The 8707-nt window shown below is 35.0% G+C and overlaps 1 long non-coding RNA gene and 1 pseudogene across 1 annotated transcript in view; both read left to right on the top strand.

Annotated features, from left to right (window-relative positions):
• The window catches only part of LOC107974453 (uncharacterized), a 31733-nt gene extending 23327 nt beyond the window's left edge, over nt 1–8406 (top strand). The window contains exon 2 of the long non-coding RNA XR_001717249.3: nt 8046–8406. This is a non-coding gene — a long non-coding RNA (uncharacterized LOC107974453). The remainder of the gene's footprint in view (nt 1–8045) is intronic.
• Nucleotides 2759–5797, top strand: LOC100614721 (ferritin heavy chain-like; annotated as a pseudogene).
• Nucleotides 8407–8707: the final 301 nt, after the last annotated feature.

Below are 8707 nucleotides of genomic sequence, written 5' to 3' on the forward strand. Positions count from 1 at the left end.
GAGGATTGTAAAATGCGCCCATCAGTGCTCTGTAAAAGTGCACCAATCAGCACTCTGTAGCTAGCAAGAGGATTGTAAAATGCACCAATCAGTGGTCTGTAAAAACCAGTCAGTGCTCTGTAGCTAGCAAGAGGATTGTAAAATGCACCAATCAGCGCTCTGTAAAACGCACTAATCGGCAGGATCGTAAAAGTAGCCAATTGTAGGGAGGATTGAAAAAAGGGCATTCTGATAGGTCAGAAACGGAACATGGCAGGGGGGGCGGCACAAATAAGGGAATAAAAGCTAGCCACCCCAGCCTGCAGCAGCAACCTGCTCGGGTCCCCTTCCACGCTGTGGAAGCTTTGTTCATTCGCTCTTCACGATAAATCTTAATGCTGCTCACTCTTTGGGTCCATGCCATCTTTAAGACCTGTAACACTCACCTGAAGGTCTGCGGCTCCATTCTTGAAGTCGGCGAGACCATGAACCCAGCGGAAGGAATCAACTCTGGACATAGTAACATGGAACAGAAATAAGATCAGTAGTACATACACACACACACAGACACACACGCACACACACAACCCAAATCTATACAAAAGGAATGAGAGCTCTGAAAGAGCAATGTCAGAAAATAAGAGAGATTAGATGTAAACAAATTAGCATATTAGATGATAAATGCAATTTGCTTTGTGTGTGTGTGCATAGAGAATGATTATTTTAAAAACTGGCATTTTACACCACTTAGGAACTCAGCTGATTTTTACTATTTCAATACTCAGATTATCATTCAGAAAGGCATTCAAAGGGTGTTTTTTTTGTTGTTTTTGGTTTTCTTTTTGGAAATTAGACCAAAATTTTTATTTTAAATATTTCTCATATTTCCTGAATCAAGATTCTTCTTCTCTTCTCTATGTACTCAATGACTCAGTTGGCTAGAATAAGAAATGGTTTATTGTGGACAGTATTGTTATTTAGAAAATATATCTAATTGACCTTAGTCATTAAATTAATCCAGTATTTTAAATTCTATTTAAATATCATGTAGTCATTCACCAGTCTTTGTTGACTCGAATTCTTCATAGACCTAGAGAGAATTAAAAAAACTAATCTGACTGTATCCCTTATAGCCTTGAGATCCTTCAATGGCTTTGTCTCTAGGAATCCCATGATCTTGCACTGCCAACTTTTGTTAAGATGAATATTGTATTACTTTTGGAGTAAAAATAATAAATTTCTTAAAAATGGTTGATTTATATTCTTCAGGACTTCTTGTAGAATAGTCAAGCACCATCTCCCCTGTCTTTTCTCCCTAACCTCCTCACAAAGTGATGCCCTAAACTGTTCGATCTAGGAAATCAAGGAATTAAAAATAACCTGCAGATGACCATTTTTTTGTAGTGAGTCTACCCTACTCCGCTTGACTGTTGAGGGTCAGAGTGCCATAGTCCCACTGCAGAGTAGATAAGAGAAAGGCAAAGCTGAAATAAGGGTTCATTATTGCTGCTTCAAAATCACTTGGAGCAATAGAAAAATAATCCGGAAGAGAAAAAATGAACACTGTGGGAAAAGGAGTAACAGAATGAAGATATAACCTCTGGGAACTTCATAATATTGTCCAGAGAAAGCCTTCATTCTACCATTTAAAATAGTGTCTCATAACACCTTTGCACACATGGTTCACAGATTGCTGATCCTCACAAGAGTATAAAGAGGTACCCAGGTTTTTAAAACAGTAGAACAATATAATAAAATAATGTTAACATTTTTTTCTATATGTAAATTAGATGGGGATTAGGTGGTGGTGAGATTTGTAAGAAGTTGTAATCATCTGAGAAAATAGGGGCTGGGTGAGAATTGTTTCTAGAAAAATACTGTACTAAAGCTATCATTCAGACTTAACCTGACCAAATTGCTAGAAATAGAACAATATTTTATTTTGTCACTCTTCTGTATTGAAATTTTCATATTTTTAAACTGAATAAGAGTATTTAAATTTTTCTCTCCTAAAACTTGGTCTTAAAAACTCATTTATGTGATGAGATTATTGCATCTTGTTAAAATTTCTTGACTTGGTTACAATTTGTGGTCTCTTGTTTGCTTTCCTGGGCTTTTGAATCTCTTGATTTATTACAGCTGCTACCACAGAAAAATAAAGAATCATTAGAGACTCTTACAAATGATTATACACCAGCAAATTGGAAAACCTAGAAGAAATAGACAAATTCCTGAACACATACAACCTGCTAAGATTGAATCATGAAGAAATAGAAAACCTGAGCAGACCAATCATAAGTAACGAGATTGACTCAATAATAAAAATGCCTCCCATCAAAGAAAAGCCCAGTGATGACTTCACTGCTAAATTCTACCAATCATTTAAAGAACTAATACCATGCCTTCTTAAACAATTCCAAAAAATTGAAGTGGAGGGAATTCTTCCAAACTCCTTCTACCCTGAGTTAAGTAAAGAATGAGTTAAGTAAAGAATCTACCCTGATACCAAAATTAGACAAGAAAACAACACAAAAAGAAAACTATAAACCAATATCTTTGACATTGGGTAGTATCATCTTTTTAACAATGTATTCCAATACATGAATATAGACTACCTTCCCATTTAACTGTGTCCTTTTCCATTTCTTTCATCAATGTTTTATAATTTTTATTGTAAATACATTTCACTTCATCAATTAAATTTATTCCTACATAAATATAGATGCAAAATCCTTAACAAAATACTAGTAAATTGACTCTAGCAAAAAAACTAGTAAACTGATCTTTTGATCATTAAAAAAGATCATTCACCATGATCAAGTGGGATTCATCTCATGGATGCAAGAATGGTTTAACACAGGCAAATCAATAAACACCTTACATCACATTAACAAAATGAAGGACAAAAACCAAATGATCATCTCAATAGATGCAAAGAATGCATTTGATAAAATTCAGTATTCCTTCCTGATAAAAGCTTTTAACAAACTAGGGATAGAAGGAAAGAACCTCCACACAGTAAAGGCTATAGGTAACAGTTAACATCTTATTGAATGGGAGAAAATTGAAAGTTTTCCTTTGAGATGTGGAACAAGATAAAGATGCCTACTTTCACCACTTTTATTTAACATATCACTGGAAGTCCCAGCCAGAGCAACTGGACAAAAGAAAGAAAGAAAGGCCATCCAAATTGTGAAGGAGGAGTTCAAATTGTCCCTGTTTGCAGACAATGTAATCTACAAGTGCTGTCAAAAAACTTTTAGAACTAATGAACCAATTCAGTAAAGTTGCAGTATATGAAATCAACATACAAATACAGGAAGTGTTTCTAGATGCCTATAGTGAACTATCTCAAAAAGAGATCAAGAAAGCAATCCCATTTACAATAGCTACAAAAATACTATCTAGGAATATATTTAATCAATGAAGTGAAATCAATTTACAATAAAAATTATAAAAAGTTGATGAAAGAAATTGAAAAGGACACAATTAAATGGGAAGATATTCCATGTTCATGTATTGGAATATATTGTTAAAATGATGAAACTACCCAAAGAGATCTACAAATTCAATATAATACTAATCAAAATATCAATGACATTCTTCGTAGATATAGAAAAAAATCCTAAAATTTGTATGGAACCTAAAAAGACCCTGAATAACCAAAGCAATCTTTAGCAAAAAGAACAAAGCTAGAGGCATCACACTACCTGACTTCAAAATATACTACAAAGCTACAGTAACCAAAATATCATGGACCGGCATAAAAACAAACTCATAGACCAATGAAATAGAATACAGAACCAGAAACAAATTCACAGATTTACATCCAATTAATTTTCACAAATGTCCCAAGAACACACATTGGGGAAGGGACAGTCTCTTCAATAAATGGTACTGGATAAACTGGACATTCACATGCAGAATGATGAAACTAAACCCCCATTTCACACCACATACAAAAATCAACTTAAATGGATTGAAGACTTAAATGTAAGATCCAGAACTATAAAACTACTAGAAGGAAAGAGGGGAAATGCTTTATAACACTGGCGTGGACAAGGATTTTTTGGATAAGACCTCAAAAGCACAGGCAACAAAAGCAAAAATAGACAAATAGGATTACATCAAACTAAAAAGCTGCACACAAGAGAAACAATCACCAGAGTGAAGAGAAAACCTACAGAATGGGAAAAAGTATTTGCAAATGATCCATCCAACAAGAGATTAATATTCAGAATATATAAGGAACTCGAACAAATCAATAGCTAAGAAAACAAAATTCATTGAAAAATGAGGAGACGCTCTTCACGTAGAGTCTCCGCGGTTTCCTGCTTCAACAGTCCTTGGAGGAACTGGGGCTTGTCCTTCACCCTGGCCTGTGGCTCACAGCCAGCCTTCCAGCACCTCCTCACCGCGCCGTGGGACCGCCCCAAGGCCCCCGCCGGCTCCAGCGCTACGCAGCCTCTGTGGCCTCGGCCTCTCCTTAGCCCTGCCATGAGGATCGGCGTTCTCACAGGTGCCAGAACTACCACCAGGACTCAGAGGCTGCCATCAACCGCCAGATCAACCTGGAACTCTACACCTCCAAGTCTACTTGTCCATGTCTTACTACTTTGACCGCGATGATGTGGCTTAGAATAACTTTGCCAAATACTTTCTTCACCAATCTCATGAGGAGAGGGCACATGCCAAGGGAACTGATGAAGCTGCAGAACCAACGAGGTGGCCAATCTTCCTTCAAGATATCAAGAAACCAGACTGTGATGACTGGGAGAGCTGGCTGAATGAGATGGAGGGTGCATGACATTTGGAGAAAAACGTGAATTAGTCACTACTGGAACTGTACAAACTGGCCACTGACAAAAATGACCTCCACTTGTGTGACTTAATGGAGACAAATGTGTCCTGGATGGATTTTCACCCGAAGGAGCAGGTGAAATCCATCAAATAATTGGATGACCACAGTGACCAACTTGCACAAGACTGGAGCACCCAAATCTGGCTTGGCAGAATATGTATTTGACAAGCACACCCTGGGAGACAGTGACAATAAGAGCTAAGCCTTAGGCTAATTTCCCCATAGCCATGGGGTAACCTCCCTGGTCACCAAGGCAGTGCATGCATGCTGGGGTTTCCTTTACCTTTTTTTTGTAAGTTGTACCAAAACATCCACTTAAGTTCTTTGATCAGTTTCATTCCTTCAAATAAAAAAAAATTTGGTACCATCCCCCCAAAAGAAAAAAATGGGCAAAAGATTTGAATAGACATTTCTCAAAAAAAAAAACCATACAAATGGCAAAGAAGTATATATAAAAAAATCCTCAACATTACCGATTATTTGGGGAATGCAAATCAAAACCGCCATGAGATATCATCTCATCCCAGTTAGAATGACTACTATCAAAAAGGCAAAAAATGACAAATACTGGTGAGGATGCAGAGAAAAAGGAACGTATATACTGTTGGTAGGAATGTAAATTAATTCAGCCATTATGGACAACAGTGTGAGGTTTCTCAAAAAATTACAAATAGAACTACTATATGATTCAGACACCCCAACTAGTGGGTACATATCTAAAGGAAATGAAATCAGTATGTCAAAGAGACATCTGTACTCCTATGTTAGTTGAAGCACTATTTATATCAGCTGAGATATGGAATCAACCTTAAGTGCCTATCAACAGATGAATAGATAAAGAAAATATAAAATATTTACACAATTAAATACAATTCAGCCATAATAAAGCATGAAATCCCGTCATTTCTGGCAACATGGATGAGCCTAGAGAACATTATTTTAAGTGAAAGAAGCCAGTCACAGAAAGACAAATATGGCACAATCTTACTCATATGTGAAATCTACAAACATTGATCCAATAGGAGTAGAGAGTAGAATTGTGGCTACCAGAGAATGGGAAGGGTAGGGGGATAGTGGAGACGCTGGGAAATGGGTAAGGAGTTACAGTTAGATAGGAGGAATAAGTTCTAATGTTCCATTTCACAGTAGGGTGACTTTAGTTAACAGTAATCTATTGTATATTTCAAAATAGCTTGAAGGGAGGATTTTAAATGTTCTCACCATAAAAAATTATTAATGTTTGAGGTGACTGATATGCTAATTGTCCTAATATCATATATTATATACATGTATCGAAACATTATACTAAATCCCATAAATATGTACAGTTTTTATGTGTCAATTAAGAATAAAACAAAAAGGAAATAATATAGGCTTAAAAAGAAATTAGCTCATATTTGTGATAAAAACATACCAGTATTTCTATTTAATATACATAACTATTTTTTCCTTTGAAATTTAAAGACTTTACTGCTTTGCAACATTATTTTTCCCTAGTGGACTATTTTTCTTTTGCTGCAGTTTTTCACTAAGTGAACTAAGACAATTGAGAATAAAAGAAATGTATTAAAGTTGGCAGCTGGTTGACTCAGTTTTACCTCATAGCTTTGCTTTTCTCTTCCTTGATATGTCAGACAGGGTTTGAGATGAAACTTTGTAAGAGAAATTCTGACAGAACATTAACTGAAAGTGTATGTGAATTAATTAAAGTTGGCTTATTTATGGGGATAAATTAGTTTGAAAATGCATTCAAAACTATTGTCTTCTCAGACTGATCAATAACTTTTTCCTTCTACTCCACCGTGATGGATACAGAGTGTCTATTATGTGTGAAAATTGATTCTAATCACCTACTATCATGTTATGTATGTGAAAATTATTAACATAGTGTCTGACATGTAGTAAATATTCTTTATTTTATTGTTCTCATATAAGTAATTTCTGAAGCAGCCTCTATAGTGATCTAGCTTCTTGCCAATAAATCCAACAAAAAAGCATCTTGTTTGATTAGTAGACATTCTTATTACTAGAATTTTTTTTCTTTTTGAAGTCAAAATCTCACCGTAATTTCCAACAAGTAATTCTAGTTCTGTTCTGTTAAGGAACTCAGGTCAAATATTTGAAAGAATATATTCTTCTAGTTTTCTCTTTTCCTAAGCTGAACAGCAATAGTTTCTTTAAACGACTCTCATATAACATTTCAGTTCTCATACCATCTTTTAAGTTATAGTAATAAAATATTAAGTTGGGACTAGGTGACACATATATGCCGCATTTGCCATTTCTTTCTTATTTTATAATACATTTTCTGCTGTGGAAAAACATGACTTTAGAATCTCTCTTAATACAGCATTTCAATAAGCCAATAGTGCAAAGGATTGGAAACTTATTTACTGTATTTGATAGTTTAAATATCTAATTTTAAGTTACTGTAGCAAGGCTCAAGGAATCTTAGTAAATTACCCAAGCTGATGAAGCTAGTTGTGATAGTCTGATATCAACTTCTACTTCTACTTTATTGCCAACTTCTCTCCTGAGTAAACTCCAGTACTTACCTACCTTGTTAAAACCAGTGCCATATTTGGTGTTTTTCAGCATGGTTTGCAATCTATAAAAAGCCTGAAGAAACTTAAAAGTTTGTAAAGAAGGAAACTACTGAATATATTATGGTCTTCATTTTACTTTTGAAAATAATTAGATTTATATGAATAGACCTAAAAAGATATAATGACAAATGAAAAGATAGATCCAAAATGATATAGCCCTGGTATGGCAGCTCATGCCTGTAACCCCAGCACTTTGTGAGGTCAAAGTGGGAGGACTGCTTGATATGTGTGTGTGTACTGTATGTACACATACTAGCATATGTGAATATATACATGTAGATATCTGTAATGTTAACTTATGTTTATACACATTAATAATATTATATATAACAAAATTAACATGTATAAATTTTATAATATATAAAATTTTGCTATATATAGCAAAATTAATGTGTATAAACCTTTTGCTGGGTGACTATGAAAGGAAGATCTTGTTAGCATGATTGATTTTGTTTTAAAATAACAGAAACAAAAGGAAAAAATAAGAATAAAGGAGAAGGAAATATATTGCCTTGTGGAACTAAATATTGAATGAAGTGCTATATTTAGGCATGGATAAATAAGCGATATCACCTAGTCTTTGTTTTTCAATTTTCTAGCTTTGCTTCTTCATGATATTTTCATTCTGCGAGGAGCTGCTCTCACTGACCAGAAAATAATGCCACAAACAACTCCAGCAACATCCTTACTATGGCCCATGATCCCATTGGAAGTGAAAGCATTGTTTCCTGTTGCTCAGGTAGAAATATCTCAAGGACGGTGGTTTCTGGAGACACTAAGATGATCTTCTTGCAGACTGACAGACATCTAGATAATTTCCCACCATTCCAATTCTTTCTTCACCTGAGAAGAGAGAGAATTCATTATTTGTCCTATTGCTTTTGATATATGGTCATTGAAGTCTCTAGCCATTCTGCTAAAGAAGATAATTTTTATGCACTTAATAAATGGAAGAAAACATCTCCCTCTGTCTCTTTCTATATGTATACACACACACGTGTATAAACACTAAAATTTAGAAAACACTATATTTTAGTGTATGTAATGATGTATACTTCCTGTATTTTGGTGCTTTTCCAGGGAAAAGGAAAGAGAAAACAAAAGGAAATTGGCTTTCAGTGCCTTGAATGTGAAAAGAATAGCAATTGGATTTCACAACCACTAATTGTCTGGTTTGGATAAGAAGGATCCTTTTTGCAGTTATCTGTCAGAGCTTGGCTAGGTAATAATCTTCCCTTTTGTCTGCCCATTTTAAAATGGT

The sequence above is a fragment of the Pan troglodytes genome, chromosome 3 (genome assembly GCF_028858775.2).
Source record: "Pan troglodytes isolate AG18354 chromosome 3, NHGRI_mPanTro3-v2.0_pri, whole genome shotgun sequence".
Taxonomy (NCBI): domain Eukaryota; kingdom Metazoa; phylum Chordata; class Mammalia; order Primates; family Hominidae; genus Pan; species Pan troglodytes.